Source organism: Dipodomys merriami, unplaced genomic scaffold, assembly GCF_024711535.1.
Source record: "Dipodomys merriami isolate MVZ:Mamm:240054 unplaced genomic scaffold, mDipMer1.0.p SCAF_550, whole genome shotgun sequence".
NCBI classification, from domain to species: domain Eukaryota; kingdom Metazoa; phylum Chordata; class Mammalia; order Rodentia; family Heteromyidae; genus Dipodomys; species Dipodomys merriami.
The window spans coordinates 400,482-411,446 of record NW_027206125.1 but is presented as its reverse complement, the minus strand read 5'-3'; the positions used below and the strand labels follow the sequence as shown (position 1 = coordinate 411,446).

At 38.8% G+C, this 10,965-nt stretch overlaps 1 long non-coding RNA gene across 1 annotated transcript; it reads right to left on the bottom strand.

Annotated features, from left to right (window-relative positions):
- Positions 1 to 2,316: 2,316 nt before the first annotated feature.
- LOC138811954 (uncharacterized) lies at positions 2,317 to 10,642 on the bottom strand. The gene is made up of 4 exons (XR_011367525.1): positions 10,335 to 10,642; positions 8,097 to 8,230; positions 4,032 to 4,083; positions 2,317 to 2,356 (listed from the first exon to the last, which is right to left on the bottom strand). It is a non-coding gene; the product is annotated as an uncharacterized lncRNA (long non-coding RNA).
- Positions 10,643 to 10,965: the final 323 nt, after the last annotated feature.

The window sequence follows — 10,965 nt, the reverse complement described above, 5'->3', positions numbered from 1 at the left end:
CAAAAAAACAGAAAAATCACAACCAAACAGCAATCTCCAGAGAGTATGAATATGACCTCTCAAAATTTTAATCAATTAATGAAGGGCAGTCTTGGGAAAAGCAAACAAAACTGTTCAAAGAGGGAAGTTTGGCATAGGGGAGAATTTTGAACAGAATTAAATAGAATGTCTAAGGTTATAAATCACCTAAATCTGCTGCAAATAGTATCTTTCTTCTACGAGTTTTCTGTCTGAACTGGATAATCCAGTCCTGAGACACACTTGGTAGCTTGTGAGGTTAGAGTGGAAGAAACAAGATCATGAACCCATTACTCCACTGGAGAGAAAACAATACTCTATATTTTCTCTAATCTCTCTTCACTACTCTTTCTTCATACTTTTAAGTCAATTGATTTTGAATTATATTTTTCCTTCTTTCTTCTGGCAAAGTAATTCATTAAATATTATTTGCCATTTTCTTCTTTCATGCTGTTTAATTGGCCAAGTGAGTCCATTAAATATCCCTCTTGCATTTGGTTGCCATGAAACAACATTAATGTTAATGAGGAGAAATCTAATGTAAAACTTTGTCTCCAGAATACAGCCCTAGAAGCTGTGATCACAAATATTTGGCTATTTTTTTCTTTTACCTTAAAAGATTTCTTGTGTCTAAAATGCCCACAAAAATAAGTACTCCATCACTTGTTGGTTCAATCAGAATTGTCTAAGCTCAAAGATATATTTTCCTAACAAGATGCTGATAGGAAACAAAAAATACTGCACTTTTATCTTCTCTCTCTTAAGATTCTCCTTAGATACCATATTAGGAACAGTGAAGTTATTCTAGGCAAAATTATTTCAATAGATTTTTTTTCTCTTGGTCTTGCATTTGTTCACCAAGATGGATGGAGGAGAATAGAATTAAATGACCCATACCTTGGAAGACAGTGTCTGTTACAAAAGGACAATGCTTCTATTTCCTACTTCTATGTCCTCCTCTTAGCTCTTGCCGGAGTTCCAATTAATCACAGCTTCTTGGCTTCATGTCTAGTGAAGCTGAAGGACTATATGGGCTACACCACTGTGAAATCTTCATTATTTCTCTTTTAAAACTCTTTAAGTTGCCTCATTTGGATGTGGAATTTATTTTCATGTCTTCATTCAATCAGTTCTGCATTGTAGTGAGCCAAATAGGCTCTGTAAACTCACTTTAGGGAGTAAAAATACTAACACAATTTATATCAAAAAGTTTTGGCCTCTCCTTCACTGCTGAATACAATATACTTAGCTAAGTCTTCTAAGAAAACTTTTTTTTATTAACTTTTCCATTTGCTCAATTCTTGTCTGAACTTTTTGGCATATGTAATAACAGAAGTCTTCACTATCTCATATTAATAAGGATATTACTTTTGTAAGCCACTTAGAAATGTGAAATCATTGGTTTGAAGTATCCAATCAGATTTTTTTCTGTGTTTCACTGCTTCACATCAAAAGATTTTGTGGAAAGTGTTACAAACAAAAATGTGTAATCCCAACACCTTCTTTCATTGTGAAGAGCACTTTGTCCCTAAATATTTTGACTCAAATTATCTTTTTCAGATAATTACTCTTTGGTAATTAAAGGTAAATTCACAAATTTTGATGCCTTATTTTTTTTAATAACTTTGAATTTAAACTCCAATACAACCTTGTTTCAAACAGTGAAAATATATTTCCTGGTTAAGGACAATTCCAAGGAACCCTACAGGATTTACATGTTTGTTTGTTTAGTGTGAAAAAGAGCCATCTTAATACACATTGCTCCCTCTCTACTCTACTAAATCTCCTTGGATTTCTTTGCATGAAAGACTATTCTTCCAGGCAATTTAAATTTTCGTAATAGGCTAAGTTGTTAAAATTTTGAACAATTAAAATTTACCTGTCATAACTTTAAAACTCTTGAAAATCCTTTATCAGAACCGCTAATTCACCAATCCTAATTCCACCATTACCATCAAAAAGTTAACATGCTATTTTCATGATATAGTATCCAGGCAGCTATTATATTCCAGTGGCTTTGTTATCCGTATATATAACCATATTAGCTGATGCTAAGCACAATTAATTCCAAGATATGGAACCAGATTTTTTCATTTGTGGTTGTTGTTTTTGATGAACTATGTGATTTCTGTTTTCTTTGGGTTTTCCCCCTGTGGTTTATCCTTCTGATATATCATTTTGTATTGTATATACATTTACCTTAATTAGCGAAGGGAAGAGGAAAAGCATAATGGTGAGCCAAAGGACAAAAGGCAAACCAATGCAATAGCAATACTCACAAGACAATATATTGGAAATGTACATTACAACTTGTGAGGGATGAAGGGGTGAAGGAAAACTGTGAAAAAAATGAGAAAAGGTTAACAAATTTGAAAAGTTATGATTTAATACCTTACAATTACTGTAACCCCACTGTACATCAGTTTGATAATAAAATTGAAAAATAAGCTGCGTAAAATATAATTTCACTGTATTGGCACAGGAAATAATATTCTTTATGTAGTAATATTTTAAAAATCAATACTATTTGGCATCTAATTTGTATTAATTACCCCTTATTTATCAGAGGGTCATCAACTTGAATGTTATCCAACTAGACAATATTTTCACAATATACTTGCCAAATTTTTCAAAAAAGAATAAATTTAGTACTTTCTCATTATAAAACAGAAAACTGTTTAAAATGCTATGGAAACCCATAACTTTTAAAAGTAAGTTGTTAAGAGGACAGAATATATGTGTTCTTCAAAATTCCTATGACTAATAACTACTCATTTTTAAATTCTCAACATTCCTGAGAGATTCTAAACAGTACCTGTTTGCACGTTATATAATTGTGCAATAAATGTAGTTTCCAATGGGGTGTTACAGACTGAGAAGTCAACAGAAAAATAACCACATTGTGGTAGAGGATAAAACTATGAAGCATGTGTAATAATTATTTCTTCAAGAGTAAGCTATTGTTTAACAGCGTAAGCTATTATTTCTATGACTATCAATCCCAAGATTTATGCCATAAAATCATCCTAGCCCAACAGTTTCCAACTTTTAAGGGGCACCTTAAAATTCCTTAATTCACATCATGAATACCTTATCTCTATTTTGAAAAAATACTACACCTCTGCTAATGTGACGCCCTCCTTGTTCTGAAAAGAACACCACAATACATTTATCTGCATCATTTTTCCTCCACTGGTATTCTTGAGATCAGAACACTTGCAAATATTATTTATATTTATACTTTTTTAACTATCATAGATATTCAGGATGCTAAGATAAAAAAATTATGGTTCAAAGCCCACCCAGGCAGGAAGGTTTCTTAGAATCTTATCTCCAAAAAAATTCTCCACAAAAGCCAGACTCAAGTGGCACTGAGGTTGAAGTGGTAGGGCACGAGACTTGAGCATCAACAGGCTCAGAGACACTGTACAGGCCAAGAGTTCAAGCTCTAGGATGAACCAATAAAACAAAAACAAAATTGAAAAGAAACCCCAAACCTAGCATTTTTCTCCATGTATACAGAGGCACGTAAATAAGGAAATGACTTCCTGTTTTACATATAGGTAGAAGAAAGAAGATGTCACACAATTACTCTCTTCATACCATATTAAACCAAACCCTTAAAAATTGTTTTTTCTAAATGTATAAATTAATGTCATCCATTTTTTGGCAACTCTGTCTAGATTATTCACATTAACATAGTATACATGAACTGTGGGAATTGTCTATTAACTATGTTCTAATTATAACTCTCTTGAAAGAATATCTAGACAAATAGAATGCCAGAATCATTTGTGAATTTAACAATTAATCCCTCTACTTAAAAATAATTTTGTAGTATACTATAGAATATGAAATTACAAATAAAACCAAAAAATATATTTTAAATCTAAATTCTAATTTAACAAGGTCTACAAAGTCCTACATTAGACGAACTTTGCTATTTCTCCAGATTTAAGCTTTTGTAATCCTTCAACATTAATTTGGAATCCAACAGAATGAGGCTGACTTACTTTTGCAAATTTTTGGATGGGAATCATGAGCTATTTTTCATCTAGGAATGTTCTGTAATGATGAGAGCATTTAAAACACAAGTGAGGATATATATGAGTTGCATTCAATAGGAAACTTGACTTCTCAAAACATAATGACAAAATTAGCCCAAACTTCCAACTGTGTATTCCTTTTTTGTTGTTTGGTTTGTTTTACTGAGTCAAAATTATTCTACCTGGTCCAGGGAAGGTATCGTTATGTAATTCCACTCTCTAATCTCCTGTTTGAGTGCTAGAATTCCAAGCTTGTAGCACTTTGCCCTGCCATAGTTTGTTTATTTAATCTAGAAACAGACTAGCAATTCTGAACTTCTCCTATGATCTTATCCACTAGACTGAATGCTCAGACTGTTTATGTACTATTTTCAAAGATGTTTTAACATTTGACACAGGATATGAACATTTTCAGATGCACCTGCAGGGTTCCCTGATTCATTCCACCATGGATCCTATAATAATAATGATTACTTGACTTTCTTACTATCTCTGGTCCCTACCTATGTAATATTCTCAACTTCTGGGGGAATGTTCACTTGAAGGCTTTCTAATATTTAAAATTATCATTTGATTCTAATCTTACTCAGGACTTATTTTCTATTGTTTTCTAACTTTTCTACATATTCTGAGAGTTGTTTCATTTGTGTCTTTTTGTGTGCACCTATAAGTGCCTCTGTGTGTATGTGTATGTTCATATGTATGTATGCAAAAACCTAAAGCTGTTATTCAGCAATGTTGCTCGTGACTGGTATTCTAGCTTTTGGCTGATTAATTATAGGTAGTGTCTCAAAGCCTATACTGTCCAAGCTGGATGCAAATTGAACTTCCCAGACTCCTTTACATTCTTAGGTTTTATTTTTCCAGGAGTATCAACTTTTAAACTTCAAACACTTTTGCGAGTGTAAAGTCTAACCTGTAGCCCAGATTTTTAACTCAAGAATTCATATAAAGATAGATGAACATATACATTACATATCCTGAGTGTACACTGTTAGAAATGTGATCATAAACCAAGTTGTTGTGAAATCTGAGGATTGGGGTTTAAAGTCAGCACGGGTAGGAAAGTCCTGGAGACTCTTTTCTCCAATAATTACTAGAAAATTGGAAGTGGCACTGTGGCTCAAGTGCAAGAGCCCTAGCCTTGAGCTGCGTTTCAGAGGGACAGCAACCTGTCCTATATTTCAAGTGCCACAAACAACAAAAACAACAACAAAAAGAATATAAGAAAAGGAAAGAATAAGGAATGTGATCTTAGCCACCAGGTTCATTGCTGGTATAATTCCTGTTCTCTCAAGATGGATTCTTTTTTTCCAGTTACGTGTAGACTCTCCTATATCTGACTTGCATTGGAAACAGAATCATTCTTCCATTCTCCTTTTTGCACATTTACGTGATTAGCAAGCGTGATTTAGAAAGGCAGTGGCCTCATGCTTCATGTTCCACTTAGGAGTAATGCTTTCTCTATATCACTCTCATAAATCTACATATTGGATTTGGCTTTATTTTTTCAATGTTTTCTTATTTGTTGAGTCTTCTATATTTTATTGAACACTTATACATAAACACAGAACTTCTTTTTCTTTTATAATTGCTATTGTTTGTCTTACTCTTAACTCATGTACACTTGGGAAATTCATGCGCAGCACATAGACTCACAAAAATGATCTGAGAACCTTCTTCCCATTTAAAATTCACCTTAATTTACAGAGCACATAGGAAGTTTGAACAAAATGTTCTCATGGATAATGTATTTATAAGCAATTTAAATTTCATTTCTCTTTACTAAGTTGTCTCTGAAACACGTGTTACCTCATGGCCAAAAGTATCTTTGTGCTATTTCAATGAAGCAAGAAAACATTCATTTTTTTTCCGGAGCAGCACCATAGATTGTTACTGGAAGTAAGTGGAAGTAACTGTTACTGGATGTGGAAACTGATCCCAGGAGAGGAATCGAACATAGAGAAATGACAAAGTTCAAGTTAACTATTGCTTTCTTTTTTACTGTATAAGAAAAGGATCCTAGGCTGGAAGGAAATTCTGTCCCTGACTTTTGTGAGTGTGTCCTTTACTCATATAAAACTTGTCTGTGAACTTCTGGTTGAGAGTATTACAAAAGGAAACAATGTGTCATTTGAAGGCCAGTATAGAACAAAAGGAAGTCACTTTATTTTAAAAATGTTCTACTGCAAAGAAGCAAAGATATGGAGGCTTTAAATTGTCTTATGGATGGATGTTTCACTCCTGAGATGATTCTCTTGTTGCAGGAATCAGTTATCAATTCCTTTAGTCAAGTCCTGAGTTTTCCATAGCAATAAGGATTCCAAAAAAGCAGGATCCAGTGAGTATGATAAGCAAAAGCAGCCTATTTTCAGACCACCACTATTTTAAGGAGAGTCCCAAAGAAATACCCAGGGTTTGTTTTGTTTCCTTGTTTATTTAGTTTGTGCTGGTTCTGGGGCTTGAACTTAGAGACTGGCCACTGTCCCTGAACAGTTGTCTTTCTTTCCCACCTGGCCCAAAGCTAGTACTCCGCTGCTTGAGCCAAACCTCCACTTCGGGATTTTTGGTGTTTAATTACAGATACGGGTTGACAGACTCTCTTTCCTGGGTTGGCTTTGAACTAAGACAATAAGAAAGCTAAGTGACATCAACTGTATGTACTTCTCTTTTGAACCAAGAAATATTAGATGAAGTTTATTATAAAGTTACTATTTGGCAATTTTTAAAGAAGAGAATATGTTTAGCAAAGAAGCCATAACAAATAACTCAGCAAAAGTAGGTGAACTACTCAATCATTTGGGAAGATTACTATTGACTTCATCATTCCTTTGAGGGAAAATTAAAGCCATATTTGTAATTTTTTGTTGGTTGTGATTATTGAATATTGATCCTTGGCATTGTCTCTCAGCTCTTCAGCACAAATTGAGCACTCTACCACTTTAGCTACAGCACCACATCCGAGTATCTGGAGTTAATTGAAGGTAAGTGTTTCATGGACTTTCCTGACCAGGCTGGCTTTGAACCACAATCCTCTGGTCTCAACCTCCTGAGTAGCTAGGATTACAGACATGAGCCACCAACACCCGGCTCATATTTGCATTTTGTGCACTTAATGTCACTATGTAGACAAAGAATGGAAATCTGAACCAAATGATGTGACATTGAAGCTTGCCAGAATGATTGAGTTAGCAAAAAATATGTCCTCCTTTCCCATTTTGTTACATTAATGACCCATGAGCTATGGGACTCTTACATTAGCATCCTCTTCCATCTTTGTAAGTGTATTTAGTATCAGAAACTGTTCACAGAGAAATATAGAAAGACAGATTTTTAGAAAGCAAAGGATATCAGGTGGGAAAGAACAGCATAGAAGGAGATACATTTATCACACAGAGATTAAGAACTAGCCTAGGAGATTTGGAATGCTAAAGGCAATGAGGAATAAGCCTAGTTGATAACTAGTTCTTCAATATCCAAAAATGGTTTCCTAGAACGGTTTCTGCTATACCTTAGTTACGATCATTTTTTCTTTCCATCTGGAGTTATTCCTTCTCTTCTGTCACAACTGTTAATTAGCCTCTGCCCTTTTGGTGCGAAGACTTGCAAAAAGAGTTTCCAAATCTCACTTAGACTGTTGTTGTTGTTGCTACTTTTGTTGTTTTGGCAGTCCTGGAGCTATAACTCGTGCTTGGGAATTTTCCTCAGCTTTATTTTTTTTCCTCAAGGCTAACCATTCACCATTTGAGGCACAGGACCACTTTCAGTGTTTCCTTTGCAATTTATGTGGTACTGTGGAATTGAACCCAGGGTTTCATGCATGCTAGGCAATCACCATACCATGAAGCCACATTCCCAGAACCCTAAATGACTTTCTTAAGATGGCATTACATTTTCATTCTGTAACTATGTATCATAATTTTAACAAGAAAATTTTGCTAGAAAAGAGCATTGAACACAGTACTGAGTCCAGTAAGGCTAGTTGGATAATGGATTACTGTCACAGTGTAGTCAGGGCACAGAGGGAATTACCTCATGGAGCTGGTACAACATAGTGAGCAAGACAGAGCCTGACCCACAGTCTACCTCCAGAATGAGAGGGCCACCTTGGTTTCAACCATATGGAGATGCTGGGCCACCTCCTCCAGCACCCATTGAATCAGTTCCTGAGAGAGAAAGAGAAAGAAAGAAGGTCAGAATTACACTTAAGCCAGGTGCCGGTGGCTCAGGCCTATAATCCTAAGTATAATGGAGGCTGAGATATGAAGATCGTGGTTTATAGCCAGCCCGGCAGGAACACCTGTGAAACTCTTATCTCCAAAAACCACCAGAAAACTGGAAGTGGTGCTGTGACGCAAGTGGTAGAGTGCTAGCTTTGAGCTGAGGAGCTGGGGGAGCTGCCCCAGGCCCAAAGTTCAAGCCCCATGACTGAAAAGAAGTGGACTTCCCACCACAAGAAGTGGATTGAATTGCACCCATTGTCCTAAGGAGCATGGCAGAGAAGTCAGACAGAGCTTCCTGTCAGCTAGGAGTCATTAGTAGGTCACCTGGCTTCTCTGTGCCTCAGTTTCCCCAGCTTCAAAAGTGAACAAAATTAAGGATCCCGTTACTCATAGGGATAGGATAATAAAGAAAAAGAGCCATGTTTTGTTTCATAATCCTATACCTGTTTCACCATTAATAACACACACTATCTGAGATCTTTCTGGGAATCTTCCTATCATATAGTCACAGAATTGCCAAGAACAGGATCAGATGGCCCCTCCCTCTGTGCCTGTCCCTGCTCCAGAGATCCCTCTGCATTAATCCCTTGTTTCCTCAACTGTACCATTAGGAGATTGAAGTCCAATGGTTGAGGCCCAACCCAGAGCTTCACCTCTGGTCAAGAATCAGCTGCCATGGACTGAGTTTGGGACAATCCATCTAAACCAATGACTGAGCGTGGTGCTACATGTCTACCATCCCAACTACAGAAGACCAGGCCTGGTGGATCATGCCTGTCACAGATAGGAGGACCATGATCCAGCCCAGCCTGAGCATATATTAATTCTCCATCTCAGAAATGCCCAAGACAGAAATGCTTGACTCGCATTGTGGAAGACCTGACTGGCAAGCCTTAGGTCTTTAGGTCTAACCCTAATATACCAAAAGAACCAGAGTCCCAGTGCCAGAGGCTCATGCCTATAATCCTACATACTCAGGAGGCTGAGATCTGAAGATCACAGCTCAAGATTTAAGATAGGGTTGGCCTCGCCCATCAGACGTCATGATGAGAAGACCCAGAGTCTGACCTATGCTGTTGCGCTCCATACTAGCAGAACTCATATCCTTACTAAGTGTTGGTCATGCTCTCTGTCCCCCTGGGAAGCCATCCCCTGCAGGCCACACTCCCATGTCCTCTAAATCTCCCACTGCCACCAATCAGGCTCAAGGGAGTACCCAGCTCCATTGCACACAGAACCCTTGTTCTTGTAATTTAACAGTGCTGTGTCCCCTTCAAGCCTCTCACCTTTCCAGGCCCCCAGACCTCAGCTGTGAAGCCCATACATGCCTGAAAAATAGCAGTAGAATTTACCAAAACATTCTTCCTCCTGGTTACAACCCAATTCTACACACACACACACACACACACACACACACACACACACACACACACACACACACACACACATTCAGACCGGTGACAGAAAACTCATCCATGCAGCACCTGCAATTTGCCAACTGATCACTCACCTGAGCACAGTCAGGCTGTACAAGGAAAAAGATTTTCTCTCTCTCTCTCTGTCTCTCTGACTATGTCTCTGTCTCTCTGTCTCTCTGTCTTCAGGTGAAAGGTTGACCGAACACAGAACACAAGGGTTCACACAGCAAGGGTGTCTATCTTCTGCATCCAACACCTCCCATCCCCAGAAAAAAAGAAAAAGACCCCACAAGGCAGGTGTAGACATGCTCCTCCCCACCTCTGACTAAAGCCACCGGGTTTTCACCAGGGAGAGGAAGGGTGCAGATGTGCGGCAGTGTGGCTCCCACTACTCCAGGCCAGGGGATCTGTGGCGCCCACTCCTCACTCAACCATATATCTCCCCGTTTCCTGGGATACTAGCTGCTGGGGATGGGGGTGAGATCCTCGGTTCAATACCCACCCCCACCCCTGGGGCACATTTGTGGCAGGGCGTGGGCCAGACTGTGGGGCACAGGGGAGGCGCAGGTCCAGGTCAGAGAGGAGGGGATATGAGGTGCAAGGTGCAGGGATGTGTGGCAGCCACTCACATGTGTTGCTGGCAGAAGCTGTTGGCAGCTGCTACAGGTGTGGCAAGCAGCAATGGCAGAGGCCTGACACACACTCAGGCCCTGAGCAGAGGACAGGGGAGCAAGGACCAGGTCCGGGCCGCAAGCTGGCTCCTGGCCCACCATTGCACCATTGCCTGAGAAAACCATGGGTCTGAGCCCACAGCACCAGGTTTGAAATGCTGCTCCATGGGGAAGGGGGTGAGGGGGCCAGGGCTCAGGCAGGCAGATGGGCCTGAGGAAGGCCTTTCCTCCTAGGCCTCGAGTATCTTGCTCACCACTCAGCTACCTCTACCTTCCTCAACTGCTGGAAGTGGTGTCAACAAACAGAGGGAATTATGGTGCTACTGGTCGGCATGGAATGTGGGCGTGGCCACCATTCTTGTATCCCATTGGTCAGAAAGAACCATGAAACAATGGGGGTGTGGCTGGAATCCTGTGATGCAGGTAGAATGACGCAGCCCATTCCCCAGGGAACTTTGTCCATGACAGTTGGGGACAAGAGGGTGACCTGCTTTAGCCGGATGGCTGCACAGATTGTTGTCTATGTCTGTTTGTTCCCAGACCTTGAACTCAGGATCTGGGCACAATCTGTGAGTTGCTTTTGATCAAA